The sequence below is a fragment of the Panthera uncia genome, chromosome A2 (genome assembly GCF_023721935.1).
Source record: "Panthera uncia isolate 11264 chromosome A2, Puncia_PCG_1.0, whole genome shotgun sequence".
NCBI classification, from domain to species: Eukaryota; Metazoa; Chordata; class Mammalia; order Carnivora; family Felidae; genus Panthera; species Panthera uncia.
Window position 1 is genome coordinate 37,303,742 of NC_064816.1, and position 27,738 is coordinate 37,331,479.

A 27,738-nucleotide genomic window follows, 5' to 3' on the forward strand; every position below is an offset into this window, starting at 1 on the left:
CAGTGACACCCCACTAGCAATGAGCACACTTAGCATCCAGACCTTGGTTTCTAAATACCTTTCTCCAATAAAAGAAACAAGGATCCTTGGAGAACTAGTTAATTCTTGAGGCGAAGTATAGAAAATACAAGATAAGCCTGGGGCATCTTCTGGTACCAGAAAGTGCTAAAGGTAATGCTTTTTAAAAAAAGAAGGCTGGGTGAGGTGTGGAGAGACTTACTGAAAAGGCACAGGAACCAACCTGAAAGAGCCCCCAATGCCTTAAGTTCAGACATTTTAAGCAAGAAAAGAAACAACAATATTACTGGATTGTAACCTAAAGAATGAAATAAATACACGTAAGCCCATGCTGATAATATATACACATACTTCCATGTATACAAACTCACATACATATATTCATACATACATACATAGGGAACCGACAACCCTTCCTTAAAGAAGATTGGTGGGGCCCAGCAATTGGTGTTTTCACAAGTTTCAACAGGTGATACTGATGCCCCAGCCCCCCAAATTCAGATAGGCAACTTAAATTGAAATGGTTTGTGTGGAATTAGGAAGGAGTGCAGACTGGCAACTTAGAGCACACAGGCCTCCACAAAAAGGGGTGCCCGGGTGGCTCAGTTGGTTAAGCTTCTGACTCTTGATTTGGGCTCAGGTCATGAGGTCACGGTTCATGGGTCCTGTTGGGCTGTGCACTGACAGCAGAGCCTGATTCAGATCCTCCCTCTCTCTCTCTGCCCCTCCCCTGCTCACACTCTCTCTGTCTCTCTCACAATAAGTAACAAAGAAAGGGGGTGGGGGTGGGGCAAATGCTGACTGTTATCACCAAATAAGTGAACTCAGGGCGGGAAGAGTTTTTGAATTTTCAAGAGAGGCGAGAAATCGAGATTTTTCATCCAAAGAGTCTTCATTTTTAAACCTCTAGGCTGGAGCACGTGGGTGACTTTGTTGGTTGAGCATCTGACTTCGGCTTGGGGCGTGATCTCACGGTTCCTGAGTTCGAGTCCCCCATCAGCTCGCTAGTGTCAGCACAGAGCCCACTTAGGATCATTTGTCCCCCTCTCTCTCTCTCTGCCCCTCCCCCACTCATGCTCGCTCGCGCTCTCTCTTTCTCTTAAAAATAGGTAAGCATTAAAAACTCTAGGTAGGCTGCAGAGCCTAACAGAGCTGCAGGGACATCTAAGCGACAGTCAGACCCTGTGCAACTCCTGTCTTTGGGGAAACTGAGTCACCATGTCAGTTCGGGATGACGGGGTTTGTTTCTTAAGTGACCAAGGTAACAACCAACCAAAAGAGAGAAAGGGAAACTTTGGAGAGAACTTTGACTCATTCTTAAACTCCTTCCCAAGCTTTCACGAGTCGCCCCAAACGTCTTGGTAAGGAAAGCTGGTCCGCGTTCTGAATTGTTCCTACATTCTGAATCATTTGTCAGCAGACTCCCAATTTCAAAATATCAGTCATAACGTCATTATTTAAAAGGTACTGTTTTTAGCAGGATTCTTTGTTCCTCCCCAGAAGAGGGAGGTCCAAAGTTTTACTAGGGTATTTTATTCAAGGAGTCCGGCGCCAGGGCGACCTCCTTATAATAACCATTATTATTCCTCTCCATCTGGGCTGGCACGAAGAAAGCCATGGCAGACCAGTTGGCTTTTGTTTTTTCTTTCCCTTACCTAGCCTTGCTCCTCCTATCAGGTGAGAGCCATACACGTTAAAGTCTCTTCCCTCAGGGGGAAGACACATAGTAAGTACAAACAAGGTGATGAGCTGACAAACTTAAACGCAGTATAAAAAGCAGAGGAGTGAGAGGGGGCATCTGCACAGCCGATAGAGAATAGAGTGGCTTGCAGATGTGTCTTATGACATAAGAAGGACTGGGATAGTGGAAGTGTCTTTCAGGTAAAAAGGTGTACAATCCATAACACGCCTGACAGTGGTTCCCAAACGGGTGAGCAAAGGAATCTGGAAATCTTAAAAAATCTTAAAAAAAAAAAAAAAAGTACTGAAGCCAGTTCCAAATCCCAGACATTGGGATTTAATTGACCTAGAGCATGACCTGGCATGGTGTTCTCTTTTGTTTTTTAATGTTTATTTGTTTATTTACTTATTTATTTTTGACAAAGAGAGAGAGAAAGAAAAAGAGTGAGTGCACAAGCGGAGGAGGAGCAGAGAGAAAGGGAAAGAGAGAGTCCCAAGCAGGCGCCCCTCTGCCCGCACAGAGCCTGATGCAGGGCTGGATCTCACAAACCAAACCAGGAGATCATGACCTGAGCTGAAATCAAGAGTTGGACGCTTAACCGACTGAGCCACTCAGGTGCCCCATTGGCACGGTTTTACAAGCTTCCCAGGTGATTCTTTTTTTTTTATTTTCTTAATTAATGTTTTTTTATTTTATTCGTTTTTGAGAGAGAGACAGACAGAGCATGAGCGGGGATGGGGGGGGGGGGCGGCCAGTGGCAGAGAGAGAGGGAGACACAGAATCCAAAGCAGGCTCCAGGCTCTGAGCTGTCAGCACCAAACCCAACTTGGGGCTTGAAATGAGAAACCAGGAGATCATGACTTGAGCCAAAGCCAGGCACTTAACGAACTGAGCTACCAGGGGCCCCTAAAAGCTTCCCCACCCAGGTGAGTCTAATGTGTAGTACTTGGTAACCAATGGGCGGAGCTGAACCGGAGGACTCGAGGCACAGCCAGGTCTGCCAAGGTGAGGAATCTAGGCGCCACAATTCACCCAAAACACTCCTAACTTCCACTGTGGCCAGCATCCAATCAATTAAACCAATTCCCCAAAAGGGGCCGGAATAGTATTCTTTACTGTGGGCTTCAGACCCCATGCATTAGAATCACTTGGCTGGAGGCCTTGGGGAGGATCAGGATTCTAGGCGCCCATTTCAAACGTGCTAAAGCAGAGTGTTGGTGAGCAGCCACGAAAATAAGCATTTTTAGAAGCTCACCAGCTGGTTATGATATACTTTAAGGTTTAGAATCCTTCATAGGGATTTACAATTGTTACCTATCCTGGACTGTTTCCATGTTAAAGGGAAACCTTTAAGAAGGGCAAGATGTAAAACAAAGGAACCTATAAGGACATCATAGCATTGTCAGAAGTTCCTAGAAGTCACGGGGATCGACTTCCTCCTTAGGTTAACTAAGATACCTCAGAGCTACGGCAGGATAAGATGCGGGTTCCTGACAGAGTCCTGGGCATCAGACCTACCTGTTGGAAAATCACAGCCCCATGATTACGACTGTGCCGCTCTGGGCAAATTCCTGAACCTTTCCAAGCCTCCGTTTGCTCCTCGGCAAAATAGCGGTAGTAACTGCACACATCTTACAGGGTTGCTGGGAGGAAGGAATTAGGAGAATACATGTGCATAGCTTAGCCCAGAGCTGGGTGCACAGTCAATGCTCAACAAATCTTAGTGCTTTGGGAAGTGCAGAGCATGATTCAAGACCCAGGAATCCTGACTCCCTGATCAAGGTTTCTCCAGGTTTGATCTGAAGGAATTCTAGGCCTCAGAGCTTGGAAGGAGAGAAACTTTTTACCTGGATTTTCTCAGTGCATATCAAATCATTCCTCTTAGGCTCCCGGCCCCGCCCACCTCTGCAACCCCGTCGGCCTCCATGTTACTAACTGTTGATGCAAGCATAAGATGGGGTAATTTTTTTTCTAAGTCAGAACTGAAAAACAGCAACAGAAGAGTTACCTCCCGAGGCAGGGACAATCGCAAGAGAGGAAACAAGGCTTCTTCAGATCAGTTTCTCCACCATTAGTGCTTCTAAAAGCACTAATGACTTTTAGAGCCAAATAATTCATTGCTCTGGGGGGCTGTTTTATACATTGCCTACTAGATGCCAGTGACACCCTCCCACAGGTGTGACAACCAAAGACATCTCCAGACCTTGCCAAATGTCCCCTGGGAGACAAAATTGTCCTCAGGTGAAAATCACTACTCTGGGTACCCCTACCCCCACCCCAGAACAGGCATTCTGGGCAGGACTCTCTCTGGGCCACCAACATTCCTCTCCCTGCCGTTGGTATTTACCTGATAAAAAAGACAAGCAGAAATCCATTTCCTTTGCATCTGTAACTGAGTAGCCCATTTTTCTTTTCAAAACAGAGTGGCTTAGGGGTGCCTGGGTGGCTCAGTCAGTTAAGCATCTGACTCTGGATTTCAGCTCAGGTTGTGATCTCACAGTTCTTGGGTTCTCACCCCGTGTCCGGTTCTGTGCTGACAGCACAGAGCCTGCATGGGATTCTCTCTCTCTCTCCCCAACACCCCCACTCCCACTTGCTGTCTCTCTCTCAAAATTAAAACACACACACACACACCAGAATGGCTTAAGATGAGGCCACTTCTAACTTGAATAGAGCTCAGGGTGGGCTCCATAGCCCGGGTCAGTCACCTGCCAACCCCCTTCTAGTTCTGACAAAGCTCTTGGCAGTACTGCTTCGCTCCATCATGATTAAGCAGACTTTATTAGAGTCCGTGACTCTATAAACAACGTCAGATGTGTTGTCAGCCTCACGGCTGTCGGTCTAAAAACAAAACGCAATAAAGGAAGTGGCGACAAATGGATGAGAACTTTAGGGATACTGCATCTCATAAGATGACGCATGGGGTTTAAATTAGGCAGAAACTTCATCTGGATGTTCTAATTAACATTCCCCTTCTTCTGGGAAGTCCAAGGGCATATGCATCTCAGGTGTAGGAAGCTAGGGAGTTTATTACGTGGGGGGGGGGGGGGGGGGTCACCGGCCCCACCTTCTCACTGCTAATGCATCCATTCTCTGCGTGGCTCCTCAACAGCTCATGGAGCCCCACTGTTGGAACGATCAATGCTGGAAATGTCAGAATGATTACCGGATTGACTGAATGATTCGGAGCCAAAAAATATTTGTTTCCAAGACTTGCTAGCCTAGGCATTGTGATGGTTTTTACATCTAACCTGAGTCTAAGGATGCAGATGGGTTTTGGAGGAATTATCTGATCGTCTTGCGAGAAGCACAAGTAGGCGTCTGCCAGGGCCCCTCACACAAGCAAGCCTGATCTCCATGTCATGCAATCACTCATTCAACAAATACTCCCGGCATGCTCCTGTGTACCAAGCACTATTTTAAACAATAGGGAAGAGAAGTAAGCGAAAGATGAAAAAAATCCTTGCCCTTATGGAGGTTACGTTCTAGTGAATTTCTTGGTGAACTCTATGTAATTTTTTCAACTGAAATTTTTTTAGAAGAAACTAGAGTGGATAACCACCGATGTAAACTGACCAAGTTCGCCAAAAGGATGCATTTTGTTAGAGTTATCACTTAAACTCTAAGAAGATCCCAAATAAAACTTTTGTAGATTTGGAGGCACTGCATAAAAAGAGAAGTAAATGCATTGCAAAGGTAACATGGTCATTATGAACCCACTGCAAAGAAGTCTAAAGGTAAATTTACCAACAGTGGAAAGATCAGCTCGCTCTGAAAACCCATCTGAAGCCCCAGCTTAGTTAGAAAAAGGCTATTGGTCCCAGAAAGATTCAGAAAAACTAAATGACGCCAAAATATGGTTTGGGGGAGGGAGGGAAGGAGGCAGGACACATCTCTCAGTGGCATTCCATTGAAAAGCATTCGGGGCCCAGAGAGATACGGTGGAATAAAGATTAGATTCTGGCACACGTACAAGGCTCCAACTGAAACAACAAAATCAGTCTTCCCTCCGGGCCACAGAAAATAGCCTCTTCTGGATGCTTGTCTTAGGACACAGGACAGCAGAAGGTAGATGAGGCCAATCAAATCTTCCTTGGTTGTTCCAACAGACACTGAGCAGCATGAATTTTATGCTCAGGGGGAACGAATGGTGCATTTTCTGGGTCAGAATTCAGAAGTTAGAATTCTGGAGAAGAGATGATAATGGTCTGGATAATTTATATTATCATCCCCAAGGAAGCAAGGCATGTATGCTCCCAAGAATCAAGCATGGCTGGGCTGTGGGCCTCATGGCAACAGTCACATGTTTCTGAATGTTTGGAAGGGAAGTGTATTACCCACTTGTTTGTTTGTTTCCATCTTCCCTATAAACAGTTTGGTCTCCTTCTGGGGAAAAGAAATCATGTGAACAGAGAAAACAGACACACACATAGACACACTCCCTCAAAAATGCTTTGCTCCAGTATCCATTGAAGTCAGATTTTTCTAGGGCAAGAAAACTCTTAACAAGGAAGACCCCAGCTTTTCTCAAAGTTTCAGGTCAGGTTGAGTACTGAATACTAGGATTTGAAAAAATTACAGCAGCTCTTTGGTTATGTGGAATGTTAAAGTTGCCCTTTCTGGTTCACAATAAATAAATGTAGAATTTAGAATTCTCTCCTGTCTAGCTTCCTTACAAATGCTTCTCTCTAAAATTCACCTGTGTCAGGACTACCTCCTTTAGGAAAATATTATTTTATGTCTATTTTATGTATCGATGATACTTGTGGTTAGTCTGTCTTTAATGACCTACTAGAGGACTGGAGCCTTTACCTTGCTGTTCCCTGTACCTGGCATGCTGTTCCTCAAGCTCTTTGCATGGCTACATCTTTCTAGCCTTCAGGTCTCAGTTAAAATGACACCCTTTTGGAGAAAACTTCCATGACCTCTTCTAGATACAGTCCTTCCCTTCTCCAAAATTATCTACCTTTCTGGCTTATTTCTTGATTAATTTACTCATTTATCACGTGGCTCTCTCCCTAGAAATAAGTTCCGCGAGGCCAGAGACCTCTCTGTTTTGCTCATTACAAATTCCTCAGCGCACACACTGAATACTTAAATATTTGAGTGAATGAATGAACAAACGAAGGATCAAGCAATGGGGTCACTCCGCCGTCAGGAGACTCCATCGCTTTTGGCCTTCACTTCCCCCACTATAAAATAATGGTAATAACACTCAACTCAGAAAAGAGAGATCGAATTCAAAGTGAAGGTTCCCTTTACAGGGATCTCAAACACAAGAGTGGCTTTGCCGAGCATCAGATTCTGGAGGCCAGCGAGAGGGCTGCGGGGGGAGTCCTGAGGAAGTGAGTGAGCGGGGTAGGGCCCTGAGAGCCACAAGTGGGGTCTCCACTCACCTGAGAAGCAACCAGCAGTAAGCCCTCTATGTCAGCTCCAGCAGACAAAGAGAAACCTGGACCTCTAGTGACCTTTCTGTCTCCTAGCTCAACAAATGTATTTACATGAGTTCTTTTAGACTTAAAGCTTCACGTGGATCCCAGAACCACCAAGACCTTTTAATTGTATGAACAGACACACAGGAGATCTTTCAAAGTTATTTAAAATTGGAAATGTATGCCGTAGGGAATAAAGCCAGGCAAGTATCATATTCAGAACTGAAACACATAATGCATAGCTATAAAATAATGCCAGTGAACACACACACAGAGAACTGCATTTATGGTTCCCAATGTGTGCAGTAGACTTAAAAGTATTCACCTTCGAGATCTCTGCATTTATTCCTACAATGATTCCATTCATCAAACCACATTTGGATCTCCCTTTTTGGAATTTCCTTCAGAAAATTAAGACACTGGTTAAAACATTGCCTCTTATGGTAAATGTTATCCACGTGGCTCGGTTTGATTTTTGAAAATGACCAAACAGTAATTCAGAGCATGCCTTGGGGTTGGGAGGGAGAGCAACCAAGTGGGTAATTCCTGGTGTTTTACTGAAATAATGAAGCCGGGGTTTCTTGCGTTGTTCAAAAAGAAGCTTTAAAGACAATAATCAAAAGTGAAATTCAAAAGATGTTCCACTGGTTTCATCATTCAAACAAACAGAGAATTTCCAAGGTAGGAAATCTTGAAGGACGACATTCTTTCAGATCTATAACACGTAATATGTTTATTTAAAAATTCCATCTGATGACTTACAGAACAACCTTATATGGGAAAAGTAGCTTCCAAATGCGTACAACCCCCACTTCTCAATAGCCATGTGTTACATTAGGATCTGTATGTTTTGATTCTGGTATCTAATGTGAGAAATTGAAGATACAATTCCTCTTGCTTTTCAATCAGTCCTAAGCAAGATCAAATGAATAGGAGGAAGCCTCTTGTAAACATTATTAATCACTTGTTTTATGAAAGTTGCCGGGGTGCATCATTACAGCTTTTTCTTAATGCTTTTTTAAAAATCATAATCAAACCTGAAAATTTGGAAAACAGTGAATATAAATAATAAGAAACAAACACCAGTAATCCCATCATCTATAAGTAATCACAGTAAACATCTGGGCACATATCTTTCCCTATCTTTTTCTAGCATGTCTGTTTGTATACTGTAGAAACGAATTGCTTAGGATGGATGGCCTATTCTGCCACTTCATAGCGGTGGGTCCTTGGGCAAGGTACTCTGTGCCTCTGTTACATCATCGGTAAAATGGGAGTAATCACACTAGTCTTGTGCATCACAGCAATCGTATGACATGGGAACATTAAGGTTATAATCTCGTGTCTAACACATAATAAGATGCAAATGAATTATACCCTCATTTTTATTATACAATTTGGACTGTAGCTATTATCGCTGAAAATTATATTATGAGCATTTTCCTTCACAGTTTTTTTAAATTCTACTACACAAGCCTAATTAAAACTTGGAGCTATTAGGGGCACTGGGGTGGCTCCATCAGTTAAGCATCAGGTCATGATCTCACAGTCGGTGAGTTCAAGTCCCGCATGGAGCTCTGCACTGATGGCACAGAGTCTGCTTGGGATTCCCTCTCTCTCTGACCCTCCCTGGCTTGTTCTCCCCCCCCCCTTTTTCTCTCAAAAATAAATAAATAAACTTAAAAAAAAACCTCGGAACTACTAATCTGTTAAACAAAACTACTCACAGGTTGGTAAATAGAAAAAGTTGTAACCTGATATGAAGGCAGAAATGTCAAAGCAGCCGGTAGCTGATGTATATATATATTTTTAAAGATTCCTCGGAACTCAATGACAAAACCAACACGATTGACATCCCTGACAGTAGGTTCAGGCACAAAGGGGAAGTTCAGTCTTTTCCAGTGGTTCTAAACTGGGGGAAATTGTGCCCCCCCAGGAAACATTTGTTACTGTCTGGAGACATTGGTCGCAATTTGGGGAGCAAGGTTATTGGCATCTGGTGAGTAGAGGCCAGAGGTGCGGCTAAGCATCTTACAAGGCCCGGGACAATTCCTATGGCAAAGAAGTATCTGGCCCTTTAAATGTCAGTACTGCTGACATTTAAACCGGGAAACCCTGTCTAGTCCTAATGAGCTGTAGTATCTCAAACAAGTCACCTTCCCTAATAATGAGGGTGATGATGATGACAGCCCCATTGATTGAACACTACAACCAAGGGCTAGGTTAAATGCTTCCTGTACATTATTCTGGTTTTACTTTCCTGCAGTCGTATGATGGAGTCTCTATTTTCACACACCGTATGGGTAAATACAGGCCCAAGAGGGTAAAGAACTTTGCCCCAAATCGCACCGTTGGCAAGTTGTATAGCTTTAGGTCAAGCTTGTGTCATTGAACTCTTGGGGATTCATTCTAAGTTCCAACATTCCTGGGCCTCACCCTGAACTTCCGCATGTCTCCAGACATGTAAGAGATAGGTTATAATCTCCTGATAGAGATTCCATCTCATATGCCACTGCACTGGCATTTTAGCAGGAACCTGGGATACCATGTCAATAAAGATTATGTGGCCATGACGGCCCAACAGAAAAAAACGAAAACCAAAAAACATGATTGATGATTGATTTTTTGCTACAGGCAGAGGAGGGAAGAATAGGATATTTGTGCCACATGTTTATCTGTGGACTAGATGATCTTACATAATAAGTCTGTCCGAGGGCCAACCACCTATGTTCTATGCTTTCTTTTCTCCAACATGAACAGCACAAGAGCTCTTGGCCAAAAGCCATCTGCAGAATTGTGCACATCAAAGTGAATCAAGGGGTGAACAGCCTATTGCAAGGGCTTTATTCAACACACAGTTTTCCCTGGTTTGCAGGAAAACTGCTGAAAACTCTCAAGTCCCAGCCTACATAAGACAGAAAACATCAAAGTTCATGAAAATCACAGCACACCTCCACCCAGAGTCAAAGCCAAGAACAAACAACTTTGGGATTGGACTGATTTCATAAAATAATCTGAGTGAAGTAAAAAAACAGCAACGACGACGAAGTTTAGGGAGGCCAAATAATAATCTACTACATTTTTTAAAAATTATGCAATGTTTAGCAAACTGAGATCATTGGGGGAAAAAAAAAGAAAAAGAATCACACAAACTTTGCTAAACAAAGTCACATACCAACAAACATTTAAACCACTGGAACCAAGATGGGGAACGGAGGCTTGTTTTTAGTTAGAAAGATCTGAGGGATGGGGTGGGAAATAAACAAAAATCCACGGGGAAAATCATTAATAAGATACTCTCAACTATTTTCCCACAAGTAACTTCTTTAAAAAAAAAATAGAAAGAAAAGCTATAGCCTCTGTTAAAAAAGCCAATGTCCTGCATTCCTGTCCAAATAAAACCTCTGTGCAAGCAGTCAACCAAAACTCTGAAATTCCATTGTCATAACATTATGTCTGTGGGGTACCACTTCAGAATATCTTCCAAAAAAAAAAAAAAGAGAAAGAGAGACAGAGAGAGATGAGTAATTAATACAGCTCTGTAATGAAGGGGCAAGGAAAATTAACAAAAGAAAACCCATTCAGAAAGAAACTATGAGAAAATCTGAATTTATATCCTGGGAGTGTATCTTTTCAGGGGCTTCCTGTTTACTAACAAAAAGAACAACAAACACACACACACACACCGCCCACATCAAGTTTTCCAGGAAGTTAGATATTTAAATAAAACAACATTGGGACTTCTTTCATGAAAGCAAAGTCATTTCTTCCTAAACCACCTCTATTTTTGATGGATGAACTGGTGTAGCTTTTATTACAGGAGTGGAAAATTGATTCTGAGGTATCACATTTCCGTCTGACTGAAAGATTCCAAGGCATATGGAGAGAAAACAATATGCAACACATAATTTTTTCTTATGAAATAAGCTGTTTTTTTTTTTTTTTTATCAAATCGTCTTACAAGCATAATCATCCGTCTCTGTACCGCAAAAGCAAATAAGTATTGAAAACTCTCCTTAAGTAAGATGCATTTTACTAATGTCAAGCTTAAGGCAACTCAGCAAGAGATGACAACACTGCACTAAATTATTTACATTCGTGACATCTTAGCTGTGTCTACAAGACACGAAAATATTGTGATGAAAAGAGAAAGTCAGTAATTGCTCAGATATTATGTCTAGTCACCGGCAGCTGGGATTTCCTCAGTATTGGCGCTCCCTCTCTCTCTTTTGCAAAGTTCACTGAGCGGGCTTTTCTCAGCACTTCTGTCTGTCACCTCACACCCCCCTGGCTCCAGGAGCTCTTTACTTCCCCCTCTTGGGGGGGGGGGTGGGGCTCCACACATCCCCATTTGGGAACTGACTTCCGGTGGGCAGTCCCTAGCCGACCACATTGAATTCTGGCCTCTGTGAATTTTCTTAATTATCAAGGGTTTTTTGGGGTTTTCTGTTTTGTTTTGGTTTGGTTTTTCTGTTCGAAGACCTTGACTCTTCCATAATTATTCTAAGAGTTGAGGAAGAAAAATCACCTAGCTATCCCCCTTTTTCCTCCAAATGTTCTTCCACCTTATCCTAAAGAAATAGCTTCTCAGGGTACCTGGGTGGCTCAGTCAGCTCAGTGCCCTTCTTTGGATCAGGTCATGATCTCGCTGTTTGTTGAGTTCGAGCCCTGCAACGGGTTCTGTGCTGACAGCTCAGAGCGTGGAGCCTGCTTCTGATTCTGCGTCTCCCTCTCTCTCTGCCCCTCCCCCAATCTCTCTCAAAAATAAATATTTTTTAAATTAAAAAAACTAAATAGTTTCTCTTATAAGTAAATGCTTCCCCCTGTCTTTTTTTTTCCCTAAACGAAAACTGCCCAATTATTAAGCACCCACAGAGTTACAAGCATTGTACAAAACATTAAAACACATGTTCCTTCTCTTTTAGAGCAAAAATGCCTATTCTGTGGCACTCTTTTGTTTTGTTTTGTTTTGTTTTGTTTTGTTTTTTGAGAGAGAGATAGACAGAGCAGAGTGCAAGCAGGGCAGGGGCAGAGAGAGAGGGACACAGAGAATCCGAAGCAGGCTCCAGGCTCAGCTGTCAGCACAGAGCCTGATGCAGGGCTGGAAGCCATGAACCTCGAGATCATGACCTGAGCTGAAGTGGGACTCTCAACTGACTGAGCCACCCAAGCGCCCCTGTGGCATTCATTTTTACATGGCGTTGACATTTTAGTTCTAGTGTCATAAAATGACCAGGTCTTCAAGACTTGCTCAAGAAACAAGTTTCTGACACACAGCCATCGATCCCACAGGAAGTTTCTCTGTCAGCTGTTACGCTTCACATCCTCTCCCTCTGAAACCACCACCGCCTTCCTCCTCTGAAGCTCCACCCTCCACCTCCTTTTCCACCTCAGCCACATCCTGCTCTTCCTCCTACTCGACCTCCCCTCTGCCACCACCTCCTTTCTCACCTGGAGGTCGAGGTAAAAACTTCTGCCTTGCTAGCAGGGTATATGGGTCCATATAAAACTTCTGCAGTTTTTTTGTTTTTTTTAAAGGAAGATACCTTTATAGTTTCTGACGATTTAACTGAAAAATAAAAATCTCAAAGTTGTCCAAATAGTTCACCTTACCAATTTGTTCTTTGTTCTCTCAAACAAACCAGAGCGTTGAAAGAAGGCACCTTATTTTCATCTATAGTACATTTACAAACTATGTCCTCGTCACCAGGATGCAGCAACTCTCCTAATAAAAATGACACCTTCCGGAGGTCCTTGGCCTTGGCCTTTGGTAAAGCCTGTGCGGCCATATCCTGTCCACATCCTCCTCTGCCGCCACTGCCACCTGTGAAATGACCACTTCCACGTGGGACATGGTTGCTGCTGCCATGGGGAATGAAGCCCCCACCTCAATGAGAGCCTCCACGACCTCCACCTTGAAAAGACATGCTTGCTCTACTGATGCCACGTGCACCTCTGGCCAAACCCCACATCTGTGATGGACAGGAGTCTGAGCATTCTCCAAACTAACCCCCCCGCCAACTTCTTCCCAAGTCTTCCTTCCACAGTCCATCCTCATTTGCAGTCTCCTCTCACACTGAAGCTACTGCCTCTCCGTCCTCCGTGGCCCAGGGAGTGCCAGGATAGCATGGTCATGACAAGCAGAATTTAAAATCATACTTGGGGCACCGGGGTGGCTCATTTGGTTAGGCGTCTGACTCTAGCTCGGGTCATGAAGGCACGGTTCGTGAGGTCGAGCCTGGCATTGGGCTCTGCACTGACCGTGTAGAGTCTGCTTGGGATTTTCTCTCTCTCCCTACATCTCTGCTCCTCCCCAACTCATGCTTTCTCTCTCAAAATCAACAAATAAACTTTTAAAACATTACAAAAAAATAATCAAGTCACACTTGCCCTTGGATCTAATTCAGCCAATTATGATTTGTGTGTCCTTGGGGTAGTTACCTCTCCTCTCCAATCCTCACTTTTCATATCTGTACAATACCATGGGGTATTCATCTGTGTGGTTTGGCATAACAAATACCACACACAGGGTGGCTTAAACAAAAGACATTTATTTTCTCACATTTCTGGAAGCCAGAAGTACAAGATCAAGGTGCCAGCAGCGTTGGTCTCTGGTGAGACTCCCTTCCTGGCTTATAGATGGTCACCTTCTCACTGTGCCCTCACATGGTCTTTCCTCTGTGCCCACAGTGAGCGGAGGGGGGGGGGTGTAGGGGGATCTCCGGTGTGTCTTCCTCTTCTTAAAGGACACCAGCCCTACCAGGCTAGGGCCTGAGCCTTATGACCTCATTTAATATTAACTACCTTCTGATAGGCCTTATCTCCAAATATAGTCCCACTGGAGGTTAAGACATCAACATATGCATTTTAGGGGGACACAGTTCAGTCTATAACAAATAGTATTCCTGTCTCCTAGAGTTACATGAGCAATGTGCTAGTTCAAGATGCAGACACCAAGACACTTTACTGGGGAAAATGCCTGGGAGGGTAATGGGGGAAATGAAGGAAGCAAAGAGCTATCAGATCACAAAGAGTGTCTGAATGATGCTATAGAGGCAGAGGGCAAAGAAGGGAGTTTGGGTAGGGAAAGACTTAGATTACAGCAACACTTGCAAGGAAGTTTCAGCAAAGTCAAAGTCCTGAAACCCAAATCCCTGTTGTACTCAATTGCTGGTGGGGGGCGCTGGGGGAAATGGCTGTGGGAAGTGCTGGGAACACAATGGTGGCTTCAGAGGACAGCAGGTGGGACCATTAGTCAATTATGCTATGATCTGAGGAGAGTCACTGCATGTCTACCACCAGGATCAAGTTCAAAAACTCACATGGAGCCCCTACCCCCGATCTCAGAGTACAGGCTGTGTAACATAGTGGTGGTGATAGACAATTCCAATGATGGTGATCATGATGACATCATTCTTTCCACTTTACTGAGGTTCTTAGAATCTGACTCACATGGAATCCACTCATGAGCTGCCATCATTCTCTGAAGCTCCAAAATCTTTCCTGGTGAGCTGATCCAATAATGTCCTTGTTCTCCAGTACTCAACTGACCTTCCCATCCAAACACTTTTGTAAACATCTACTGAGCAGTAACATGTATTTTATCATCACCCAAAGAATCAGGGTAACCCTACGGTCACCCCAGTTTACTCTCTGGAGAAATATTCCAGGCTACTGACATAGGAAGAGGAATGAGGCAGAGCCTGGCACACTCCTTGAGTTGAGAGCACAGAGGTGGCAGATCAGGCAGGCAAAAGTGGCTAAGGTTCACTTGGCAGGGTACCAGACAGAGTATAAGGAGAGGGGACTCAGAGATTTGCTGAGAGTCCCCTTGATTATTTAGTGGAGAACTGATCTTCCATGAATGTGAAAAACCACCTGAAGCCTGAGGTAGGGAGAATCACTCAAAAGAATCAGAAGAAATCCTTTGTAGAGCTCATGTGCTACCAGAAATAGTAGATGATCTCCTTAATCAGAGTGAAAAACTTTGTAATTCACAGGGCATCAGGGGCAGTACTCAGAAGGGTCTTTCCACAGTAATGGGGAATCACAAACCCTAACCCAATGCTGATCTGGCCCAACCAACAAAGCTTAAAAGCAAGTCCCAAATAGGACAAACTACTCCCAAGTAACTTAACCTTGTCCCAGAACAAAGTCCAAGAATGTTTAAAGGAATACAAAAATATCCAGCACTTAACAAGGTAAAATCCAAAATATCTAGCATCCCATCAAAAATTACCAGGCATATAAAAGTGAAAATTGGACCCATAATAATGAGAAAAGTCAATCAAAACCAATCCCAAACTGATACTAATGTTAGAATTATCAAGCAAAGACATTCAAAATTGTCCCAAGGAAAATCAGAAAATATTTTGATTTGAATAAAAATTAAATCCAGCACGCCAAAATGTGTAGGATACAACTTAAGCAGTATTTATATGGAAATTTGTAGCACTTGGAAACAAAGATCTCAAATCAACAATTGAAGCCTCTTACTTAAGACACAACAAAAATAAGAGTAAATAATTCCATGGCAAGGCAGAAGGGAGTCCTAATAAATACAATAAGAAACTGAAAACAGGGGCACCTGGGAGGCTCAGTTGGTTAACCATCTGACTTTGGCTCAGATCATGATCTCATGGTTTGTGGGTTGGAACCCCACATCAGGTTCTGTGCTGTGCAGAGCCTGCTTTGGATTCTTTCTCTCTGCCCCTCCCCTGCTCATGCTCTCTCATCTCTCTTTCTCTCTCTCAAAATAAATAAATAAACTTCAAAAAAAATTAAGAGAAGAAACTGAAAATAAAAATAATAGGAAAAAAAATCAATGAAATGAAAAGGTGATTATTTGAAAAGATCAATAAAAATGACAAACCGCTAACCAGATCTACAAAGAAAAGCTGAAAGAAGATGCAAATTATCACATCAAAAATGAAAAAGGAGACATCACTACAGACTCCACACACACTGAAATGATAACTATATACACATACATTTAAAAACTTAGAGGTCGGGGTGCCTGGGTGGCTCAGTCGGTTGGGCGGCCGACTTCGGCTCAGGTCACGATCTCGCGGTACGTGAGTTTGAGCCCCGCGTCGGGCTCTGTGCTGACAGCTCGGAGCCTGGAGCCTGTTTCAGATTCTGTGTCTCCCTCTCTCTGACCTTCCCCCATTCATGCTCTGTCTCTCTCTGTCTCAAAAATAAATAAACATTAAAAAAAAAATTAAAAAAAAATAAATAAAAATAAAAACTTAGAGGTAACGAACCAATTTCTTAAAAGCAACAAACTCTCAAAATTCAGAAGAAAGAATAATCTTATACTTATCTAGAAATCAAATTTATAGTTAAAAATCTTCTGCTGCCGGTGTACCTGGGTGGGTCAGTTGGTTAAACATCTGACTCTTGACCTTGGCTCAGGTCATGATCTCAGGGTTTCAGAGTTTGAGCCTGGCATGAGGATTCTCTCTCTCCTCTTTCTGCTCTGCCCCCTAACTCAAAATAAGTAAATCAACTTAAAAAAATCTGCCCCTCCAAAACAAACAAATGAACAAACCAAAAAACCTCTTCCAGTTCCCAGATACTTTAACTGGCAAACTGTTCCAAACATCTAAAGATGCAATAAGACTAATGCTAAACAATCTTTGCCAGGAAACAGAAGAGGAGAAAACATTTCCCAATTAATTATATAAGGCCCATTACCCTGATATCAAAACCAGAAAAAGGCAGCACAAGAAAAATACAGACCAATATGCTTTATGAACATAGCTGCAAAAATTCTCAACAAAATATTAGGGAATCAAATCCAGCAACATATAAAAAGAAAATACATCACAACCAAATGGGATTTATCCCAGGAATATAAATCCATTTAAAATTCAAAAACAGTCAGTGTAATCTATCATATCAAAGCTATAAAGAAGAAATACCACATCATCAGATACTTAATGCAAAAAAAAAAACTTCAATAAAATTCAGTATTTAGGGGTTCCTGGGTAACTCAGTCAGTTAAGCATATGACTCTTGATCTTGGCTCAGGTCAAGATCTCACAGTCATGAGATCAAGCCCCACGTCTGGCTCTGTGCTGACAGGGCAGAGCCTGCTTGGGATTCTCTCTCTCTCTCTCTCTCTCTCTCTCTCTCTGCCCCTCTCCTGTTTGTGCTCTCTCTCTCAAACTAAATAAAAATAAACTTAAAAAATTAGTATTTATTCATGATTTAAAAACTCAACAAACCAGAAATAGAAGGGAACTACATCAGCCTGATAAAGACTGAATGCTTTCCTAAACACAATGATGTGTCCTTTTACTACTCCTACTCAACATCATACTAAAAGTCCTAGTTAGTGGTAAGAAGTAGTAATAAAAGACAACTAGCTCATAAAGGAAGAAATAAAACTGTGCCTAGTCACAGATGATATGATTATGTAGAAAATTCCAAGAAATCTCAAAAAAACAAACAAACCCAAACTCACCCCTCTTAGAACTATTAAGTGAGGGGACGACTGAATGGCTCAATCAGTTAAGCATCTGACATCGGTTCAGGTCACAATCTCACCATTTGTGAGTTCAAGTCCTGCATCTGGTGAGACTGAGCCCCGCTTCAGGTAAGCACAAGCCTGCTTCCGGTGGGCTCAAGCCCTGTTTCAAGTGAGCCCCGCTTTGGGTGAGCCCTGCTTCTCTCTCTCCCTCTATCTCTCTGCCCCTCACTCACTTGAGCCCTCTCTCTCTAAAAAAAGAAAAGAAAAGAAAAGAAAAGAAAAGAAAAGAAAAGAAAAGAAAAGAGAAAAGAAAAGAAAAGAAAAAACTAATAAGTGAGTTAATATGGTCATAGGATTCAGGGTCAGCTGTGCAAAAAGCTGTGCAAAAAACAAACAATCTGATTAAAAAATGGGCAGAGCGTCTGAATATATATTTTTCCAAAGAACACATACAGGTGGCCAATGGTACATGGGAAGATGCTCCATGTCACTAATCAAATCCACAATGAAATATCACCTCACACCTATTAGAATGGCTATTATAAAAAAGACAAGAGATATCAAGTATTGGTGAGGATACAGAGAAAAGGGAACCCATGTGCACTGCTGTTGTGAAGGTTAATTAATACAGCCACTGTGAAAAAAGTATGGAAATTCTTTAAAAATTATAAATAAAACTACCATATGACCCAGCAATCTACTTCTAGGTGTTTATTAGAAGAAAACAAAAACACTAACTCAAAAAGATCTATGCACCCCCATGTTCATTGCAGCATTATTTATAAGAGTCAACACATATATCAACAATAGCCAAACTATGGGAAAAACACAAATGTCCATTCACTGATAAATGGATAAAGAAGATATGGAATATATATACAATGGAATATTAGCCATCAAAAAGAATGAAATCATGAAATCTTGCCATTTGCAATGATGTGGATGGAGCTAGAGTGTATTATGCTGAGTGAAATACGTCAGTCAAAGACAAATTCCATTTGATTTCACTCATGTGGAATTTAACAAACAGATGAACATATGAGAAGAAAAAAAGAAAGGGAAATAAACCATAAGGGACTCTTAATGATAGAGAACAAACTGAGGGTTGATAGAGGGAGGTGGATGGGGAATGGGCTAAATGGGTGATGGGTATAAAGGAGGGCGCCTGTTATGATGGGCACTGGGTGTAATAGTGATGAATCACTAAATCCTATTCCTGAAACCAATATTACATTATATATTAACTAACTAGAATTTAAATTCAAATTTTGAAAAAAAAATCAACACATACCTAAGTGTCCATTGATAATGAACACACACACACACACACACACACACACACATACACACACACACACACACAGAGTATTATCCAGCCATAAGAAAAGAATGAAATCTTGCCATCTGCAAAAACATGGATAGACCTTGAGGGCATTGTGCTAAGTGAAACAAGTCAGACAGAGAAATACAAATACCATATGATCTTACTTATATATGAAATCAAAAACAAATAAAACAAAACAACAAAACCAGAGCTCAAGATGATAGAAAACAGATTGGTCATTTCCAGAGGTTGGCGGGGGAGGTGGTGCACAAAATGGGTGAAGGGAGTCAAAAGGTACTAACTTACAGCTATAAAAAAATAGGTCATAGGGATATAATGCACAGCAATGTGACTATAGTTAATAAAACTATATTGCATATTTGAAAGTTGCTAAGAGAGAAAATCTTAAAAGTTTTCATCATACACACAGAAAAATGTAACTAAGTATGGGGACAGATACTAACTAGACTTACTTTGGTGATCATTTCATCATATATATATATATATATATATATATATATATATATAAAATCATGTTGTACACCTGAAACTACTATAATGTTATATGTAAATCATAGTTCAATAAAAAAAAAAAGCAAGGCAGAAATATTAGACAGTTATATTAGGGGTAATATAACTGTTGGCTACAGAACTGAATATATACAGTACTGTATTTCTTGCTGATTTTAATTTACGGATTCTGTACATAAATATGGTTAGAGAAAAAAACAATTTATGTTTCTATAAACTAATAATGAACAATTGGAACCCAACTTAAAAAAAATCCCATCTATAATAGCTCAAAACTAGTTATAAATCTAGTAAAACATATATAGGATATATATGGTGATAATCACAAAATTCTGATCAAAGTAGTTAAAGAAAACGTAAGTAAATAGAGACATACCATGTTCATGGATCGAAATACTGAAAATAATTAAAAGGTAAATTCCTCACAAATTGATCTATAAATTTAGGAAATTTCAATAAAAATTCCAACAGGATTTTTTGTAGATAGAGAATATGATTCTAAAATTTACATGGAAAGCAAACAACCAAAATAGCAAAAGCAAATTAAAAAAAAAAAAGAAACTGGAGAACTCACACTACTGCCTTTAAAAATTATTACAATACCACTTGAGACACTTGAGACTATGTTGTACTGGCAGAAGGATAGACATACAGATCAGAAGAATAGAATACAGTTTAGAAATAAACATGGCCAATTGATTTTGACAGAGGTAAGAAGGCAACTGAATAGAGAAAGGATGGTCTTTTCAACAAGCGATATTGCAACAAACAGATGTACATATGTTAAAAAAAACAAGTGAACCTCAACCTATACCTCACACTTTATACAAAAAGGGACTTAAAATGATAATAAGTATAAATTTAAAAGTATAAAACCTTTAGAAAAATAAAGAGGAGAAAAATCTTTGTGGTTTTGTGTTACGCAAAGAGTTCTTAGCTATGACACCAAAGGGCCAATCCATACAAGAAAAATTGCTAAATTGTACGTCATCAAAATTAAACACTTTTGCTTTGCAAAAGACATGAAAAGTCAGGAGAAAAATATTTGGAAATTACATATCCAGTGAAGGACTTGTATACAAAATATATAAACAGTTCTGAAACTTAACAGAAGGAAAACAAACAATCCAATTTTAAAATGGGCAAAAGATTTGGACAGACACTTCACAAAGAAGTTAAACTGATGGGAAAAAAAAAACAGCATGAAAAGATATGCAACATCATTAACAATCAGGGAAATGAAAGCTAAAAGCGAAATGAAATAGCATTACACACTTTAGAATGGGTGGGGGGGTGCTGTCAGTACGATGCGCGGGCAAGGATATGAAGCAACTGGAAATCTCTTACACTGATGGTGGGAATGCAAATTGGTACAGTCACTGTGGGAAACGGTTTCGCTGTTTCTTATAAATTTAAAGGCGCAAATACTCAAATGACGTCAGTGATGTCACCCGTATGTATTTACCCTAGGTAAAGGAAAACATACGTTTACACAAAAACCTGTACAAAAATGGTGATAACTTAATGCCACTGAATCACAGTTAAAAATGGTTTAATTCTATGTTATGTATATTGTACCTCAAAAAAATGAAGAAAAAACCCCCCACATCCCATCTCTGTTTTCTGAGAGGAAAAACAATGTTTAGAACAACTCCATTCATGAGTGCCCAACACTGAAGAAAATCTAAGTGTCCTTCAACAGTAAATGAGTAAGCTACCTATGGTATATCCGTACCAAAGAATACTACTCAACAATTAAAAAAAAATATATTGAGACATACAACAAATGGGATGAATCTTAGAGGCATTATGCTGACTGAAGGAAGTCAATCTCAAAAGGTTAGTATTCATATGACTTTGTTTACATGACAATTTGGAAATGGCAAAATTATAGGGATAGATCTTTGGTCGCCAGGAGTTAGGAGCTGGGGAAAGGTATGACTACAAAGGGGTGGAAAAGAGAGTGTTTTCAGGTGACAGAGCTGTTCTGTGTTCTATGGTGGTGGTTCCATGATTCTACACATGAGCTAAAACTCCGAGAAGGGTATACACCCCCAAAAGTCAAATTTATGACTTTATTTATATGAATAAATGTATGATCATTTATATGAATATATATGATTCATTTATATGATTTTTATGATTTATTTGAATATAGAAATAAGTAATAAGGTAGAAATAAATCAAACCCATCATCCTCCTAACAGCCACCCCCACCACCAAAATGAAACAAAACCAAAGCACAACCCATCATTTCCTCCCTGCATTCTGTAATGACTAATGTAGTCCAAACTGAGCCAATTTTGAGTCTCTTTTTTCCTACCATCTCTGCGTAAGGGCATCAAGTTCTGTTGATTTTAGAATTGGAACGATCTTTTGAGTTAGTCCTCTCCTTGCTGAACCCCCAGTTTTATACTTTTAGACCTGTGGCCTGGATTAGTTTTGCAGCTTCATAGATGGTTTCTCTGCTCCCACTTTCAATTTGTCCTCTGAACTGGCACCAGGTTTGCACATACCAATCTTTCATTTGAAAACATATTTAAATATCCCGCAATGATTTACCATCATCTTCAAGATACAGTCTAAACTCCTCCTCCATTTTCCTCCTACGTTGACCTCTTTGCTCCTCAAGTTAGCCCTGCCTTTCCTCACTTCCTTGCCTTTATTCATGCTGTTCCTTCTTAGCTTTCCATTTTTGTTTGAAAACAGTGCCTATCTCCTCTAAGGCCCTGCTCAGATGTTATCTGCCCTGATGTTCCCAGGCAGGTTTTTTCACCCATAAAATGGTCAGCTGCCTGAGGACAGGGACTGGGTCCCATCTATTTCCAGTTCCAAGCACTGTGCTTGACACAGAGTAGTGACAAAATCCCATTTGTTGAAATGACGTGAGAGTAACTGACCTCAACTTAATAAGACATCAGCTTACCTTTCGCTTTTCACTCCATGGTGCTGGTGTGCTATAGACACAGCTTCAGCCAGGAGTGTATTTTTCCCCCCAGTTTGTTAAGAATCCTTATTGGGAGTTTACTCTGTGCAAAGCAAGGGTGAGAGGCAGGACAGGACTATGAGAGTTTACGGGCAAAGGATAGATACATACACTGAGAGAAGCTAATAATATTCAGGCAAGATTAATGCCCCCTACGTCTTGACTCCTTTTAATATTTATTCTAATACCATTTTTCCTCTTTAATAGAATATGAGAGTCATTCAGATTTCAATAATTCAGAATATATTCCTGACTTGCATATGGGTTAGTTCCCGAACCACATTTGCTGTCCTTCTGGAATAATTTCTTGCTTTCTGCTTTGGGCCCTCATTAGTTGTCTTTTTTCCTATTTAATCAGTTCTTGTTCCCACCCACAATTTTTCTTTCACTATATTATTACATTTGTCTTGTTTAAAAATATTTTTGGATTTCAAGTATCGGAGATACACTGCTTTAATCTGGAAAGACTGTGTAATATTGTCATTCAAACTTTGAGGAAAATCATAAATGGCAAGTATTATCCCTGAACTCCTCGATGAAAGAGCCAACCCATGTTCCCACCCGTTGTCAGGTGTTTGGATAGCACATTACTGCAGGGATTTAGTAGCGTTTAAAGGATGCCTGGGTGGGTCAGCCCGTTAAGCGTCCGACTCTTGATTTCAGCTTAGGTCATGATCTCACGGTGTCATGAGTTCGAGCCCCGCACTGGGCTCTGTGCTGATCCCCCTCTCTCTCTCTGCCCATCCCTTGTTCATGCTTTCTCTGTGTCTCTGGAAATAAATAAATAAACTGTTTTTAAAATGTGCTTTAAAAAAAGTATTCAGAGATAAAATTGCCTGGTCTTTTTTAAAACATGGAGTTTTTATTTTTAAGTCCGGTAGTAAATTATAGTTTTTAAGAAAGATATTACAATCTTGGGCTCCATCTAAAAAAATGCATCATATTGAACAGTAGCCAAAGCTTTTGTGATCATAGTCACCCAACACTAAAATATTTTGGGCTTGCTCAAACCTATATACTTTTACTTATTTATAAATTATATATGTACAGATACATATAAACTGTAATAATGTACTACTATGTATATGTACAATATGCTGATGTCTCGAGCATTAAAAACCACGCAAAAAATGAATATTTAAAGAATGAGATTAAATATAAATAAGATAAGTTCTACTATTTTCTTTCTATACCCCAATAAATGATATTGTATGCTCAGTAGGGTATGTACCCCCTACTTTTAAGACCATGCATGTAGACAATGTACTCTTCAGCCCATTCTTTAAAAACTGGATTGGGTTGTTTTAGGACACAAGTAGACAAATGAGAACAAGTCAAAGGGAGACTGAATGTGGCAGATACACCTGGGAGAGATATCAGGCTCACAACTCCCCAGGGACCACATCCATGCCACCACTTTCTTCCATCCTTCTGTTAACCAGCTCTGACTTCTGGGCTATAAGGGGAAGCCCTTGGCCCGGGCTGAGTTCATCAAATTCCTCTGCGCTTCATTGGCATCAAGTGATGAGTCCAAGGATGCACGTGGTCCTGACCAAGCCAATCTGTAGAAGTTCTTCTACCAATGATTGACCTTTAGCTAGAAGATGAGCTCTTTACAAAAACGCTAAAGGTATAAGACTAGAGCTGCTGGCAATATATTCGGTACTCAATGGAAAATGGCCATCCACAGCAGTAGAAAAATCAAAGCAATATGCCTTCATCATGGCTTAGTTACAGGATATAAAAGCCCATGAATTCCTCCTGGTGCTTAAAACTGGTATGAATTGGGTTTCTGTTGCTTGCAACGAAAAAAAGCTATAAATATCAGTGATAAAGATCCTGTAGGGTTAGAAATCATTTATTCATTCTATAAATATTTATTGGCCTTATATTCTGTGTCAGTTACTGTTCCAGCTGCTAGAAATAGAGCAGTGAATTGCAAAAAAAAAAAAAAAAAAAGAAACACTGCACTGACGAAGCTCATATTGTAGTAGAGCAGACAGAGAATGACCAAGACAAAGAAAACAATCTATATTATGATACAAAGTAATAAAGAAAAAGAAATACAGGAGGGAGGGAAATAGTATATTTGGCTAGGGTAGCCAGGGAAGGCCTCACTGAAATAGTCAAGGGAATGAGCTATGAAAATACCTGGGGAAACAATGGTCTATGCATTGAGAACAGCAAGTACAAAGGCCCCGAGGCAGGCCTGCTATGTGAAAGGTACAGCCAAGAGATTAGAATGGCTAGAGTGGAAGGAACAGGAAAAAGGGTAGCAAGACAGAAAGTTAACAAGACCACATTGTACAGCACCTTGTGGGGCACTGGAGGCCTCTGTCTCTACTTTGTGTGAGATGGAAACTTCTACAGGGTTTTGAGCAACAAAGTGACGTAGTCTACATTTCTGCAAATGCATTAGATGAGAAATCTGGATAGAGCTGGGAACGCCGGTCTCAAAAGGCTCTCAGAGGACTCAGTCGTGCTTCCCATGTCTGAAAAGCCTGTTTGCGCAGGGCCATTCCCTGATGCTGAGGAGAAACATCTGGACCAATGACACAAGAATGAAGGCGATGGGGTGGCAGATTTCAGCATAGTCACTGCTGACACCCGTCACAGGCTCCCTGATCGCCACTATTCACTGTGAAGTCCACAGGTGACAGGGCTCTAGGAATCCAACAGCGACCCACAGCACCCAAAGATTTTGCCTTTCTGCGGTCTCACAGCAATTTTTGTCCCAAACAATTCACATTAGCCGTAAGAAGAACCCCCCATATAAATCAGCTTTTTGGGGGGATATTTCTGCCCAATTTTCAATACCGTTGGGTTGTGATGTTAGAAAGACCCAATCTTAAAGGTGCCCACCCTGTGAAGAAATGACATGCCTACTTCATTCTGGTGTGAGCCTGCCTGAGATGAGAAAACCCACCTCTGCAGCCAGGGAAAAGCATTGCTTAAATCTCTCCCATCTCTGAAAGGAGCCCCACGTCTACTGAGTATGTTTTTTGCCTACTGAATATTCAACATGGGCCACATATGGTCCTTGAACTCATGGAATGTAAGGGCAGACAGGGACCTTTGTGTTTATCTCACGGGAATGCAATACTGGCTTTACCACAGTTGCCAACTCTGATGGATTGGTATTGACTGCTGGGAAATCTGTGATGAAAAGCTGGTGGTATTTGCAAGGGGAGCCCGGTGGATGAGCCAGGGACTGGAGCTACACAACATATGTCCCCTGACTCTGGCCTGCTGATTCTAACCCAACCCCTCCACTCTGCAGCTCATCAAACCAAAGCTTTCGCCATCCCCACTGGTCAAGGAAATGACCTCAGGTGCACCGAGGTGAATCTACACTGGTCAAATATGGCTCCAGAGTTTGACTGGTGCGACACTTAGGGCCAACTTTAAGGAACAGGTGGCTTCCAGTGTGGGTTCACATTTTTGAAAGGCTCCAGCACCCCTGCCGAAGGGTCCTTCACTTGTTTCCCATCCCCAAATTCCACAGTTACACATCCAATAAATTTTAGGTGTCTCTTCTTTGGGATTCTTTGTGAATTAAAATGTTAATATCCTTGGGAGAGGCAACAGAAAATGATTTCAGTGTTGTCTCTCTCAGAATGAATAATAGTATCAGGCATTGTCAGTAAAAAAAAAAAAAAAAAAAAAAAAAATCTTTCTTAATGGTGTCATTTAAATTTAGGGGAAAAAAAATCATTAAAAAAAAAAAAAAAACATTTCACCCAAGGTGGGTGGATGAGGATTAAGCATTAAGGACATTTGATGGGGGCAGGGAGGGCGCATGAGGAAAAGGTTGATGGGAGGCAGTGCAAAGCCACCTTGGTACTCTCTGCACTTCTGCCTGGAGCCAGTCCTGTTTATACCGTTTTGGGGTCAAATGGCTAAGTGATTTGCACCTTACAAAGGCAGCTGTGCTAGATGCCCATTGTCCTTCATTGTCCATAATAAGTCATTAAAAAAAAAAAAAAAGCCTAGGGGCACCTGGGTCCCTAAATCCAACTTTAGCTCAGGTCATGATCTCACGGTTCGTGAGTTCGAGACCCGCGTTGGGCTCACTGCTGTCAGCATGTAGCCTGCTTCAGATCTTCTGTTCACTTCTTGCTGCCCCTCCCCCACTTGTGTTCTCCCCAAAATGAACACTTTAAAAAAATAAAAAGCTTAAATTACAACCAGGTATTATCATTCTTCCTCTACTTGACAAAACTATTTATGAAATGACCCTCTTAGCATCAAACACCTTCCCTTATCTTTTCCCACTGTGAGGTAGTTGAAAATGGATGTGTCCACAGGGACCAGGCAGATGAGAACAGCGACAAAATAGGGCCAGGTTAAAGAGCAAGACAACAAACACGCGGCATCAGGAAAACAATAGAGAAGGGTGAGGACTGTGACATGCTGGAGAGATCATCAGCACTTGAAGACAGCAGCTATTTAACTCCTTCCTGTCATGAGATTGAGGGCCTAAACACCAGGGCCTAAAACCTTCCAGTTTTTCAAGAGTCAGAAACACCTAGCTTCTTGCATGAAACATCCTGATATTTAAATGAGGACACTGAACTTTTTTAAAAAGCTGAACATTGGGCAAACTGATCATAGATGTCTTTGGCCAAGTTTGGCTTTGGCAACCATGTTAGTATATCTTGGCAAACTAGAGCCCTCAGGTCAAGTCCGGCCCCTGTCCGTTTTTGTAAATAAAGTTTTATTGGAACATAACCACTCCCATTCATTTACGTGTAGTCTTCTGCTGCAGAGTTGAGAATAGCTGTGTCCAAGACCACATGGCCCACAAAGCCTAAAATATTTGCAAATATACAGATACCTTTACAGAAAACGCTTGTGATTTCTTGATTTAGGGTCTTGAAATTGAGGGACGTTCCCAAGAATTGTGATGTTGTCCAACAGATCAGCTGGCCACCTTTATTAAATGAGTAAAGAAGGAAGAGCCTCAACAACTTTCCTTGGCCTGTTTAAACTACACGCAGACACATACATGCCGGTTAAAAAAAAAAAAGAGAGAGGGGTGCCTGGGTGGCTCAGTCAGTCAAAGCATCTGACTTCGGTTCAGGTCATGATCTCACTATTTGTGGGTTCAAGCCCCGCACTGGGTTCTGTGCTGACAGCTCAGAGCCTGGAACCTGCTTCGGATTCTGTGTCTCCCTCTCTCTCTGCCCCTCCCCGTCTCTCTGTCCCTCCCCCACTCACACTCTGTCTCTCTCTCAAAAATAAAGAAAACTTTTTTTTAAATTAACAAAATAAGATAGAATCGGTTGCTTT

At 41.3% G+C, this 27,738-nt stretch overlaps 1 protein-coding gene and 1 pseudogene across 1 annotated transcript in view; both read right to left on the reverse strand.

Annotated features, from left to right (window-relative positions):
* The window catches only part of FOXP1 (forkhead box P1), a 695,473-nt gene that overhangs the window by 599,049 nt on the left and 68,686 nt on the right, over window positions 1-27,738 (reverse strand). The window lies entirely within an intron of this gene.
* On the reverse strand, window positions 1,764-18,907 carry LOC125930714 (H/ACA ribonucleoprotein complex subunit 1-like; annotated as a pseudogene).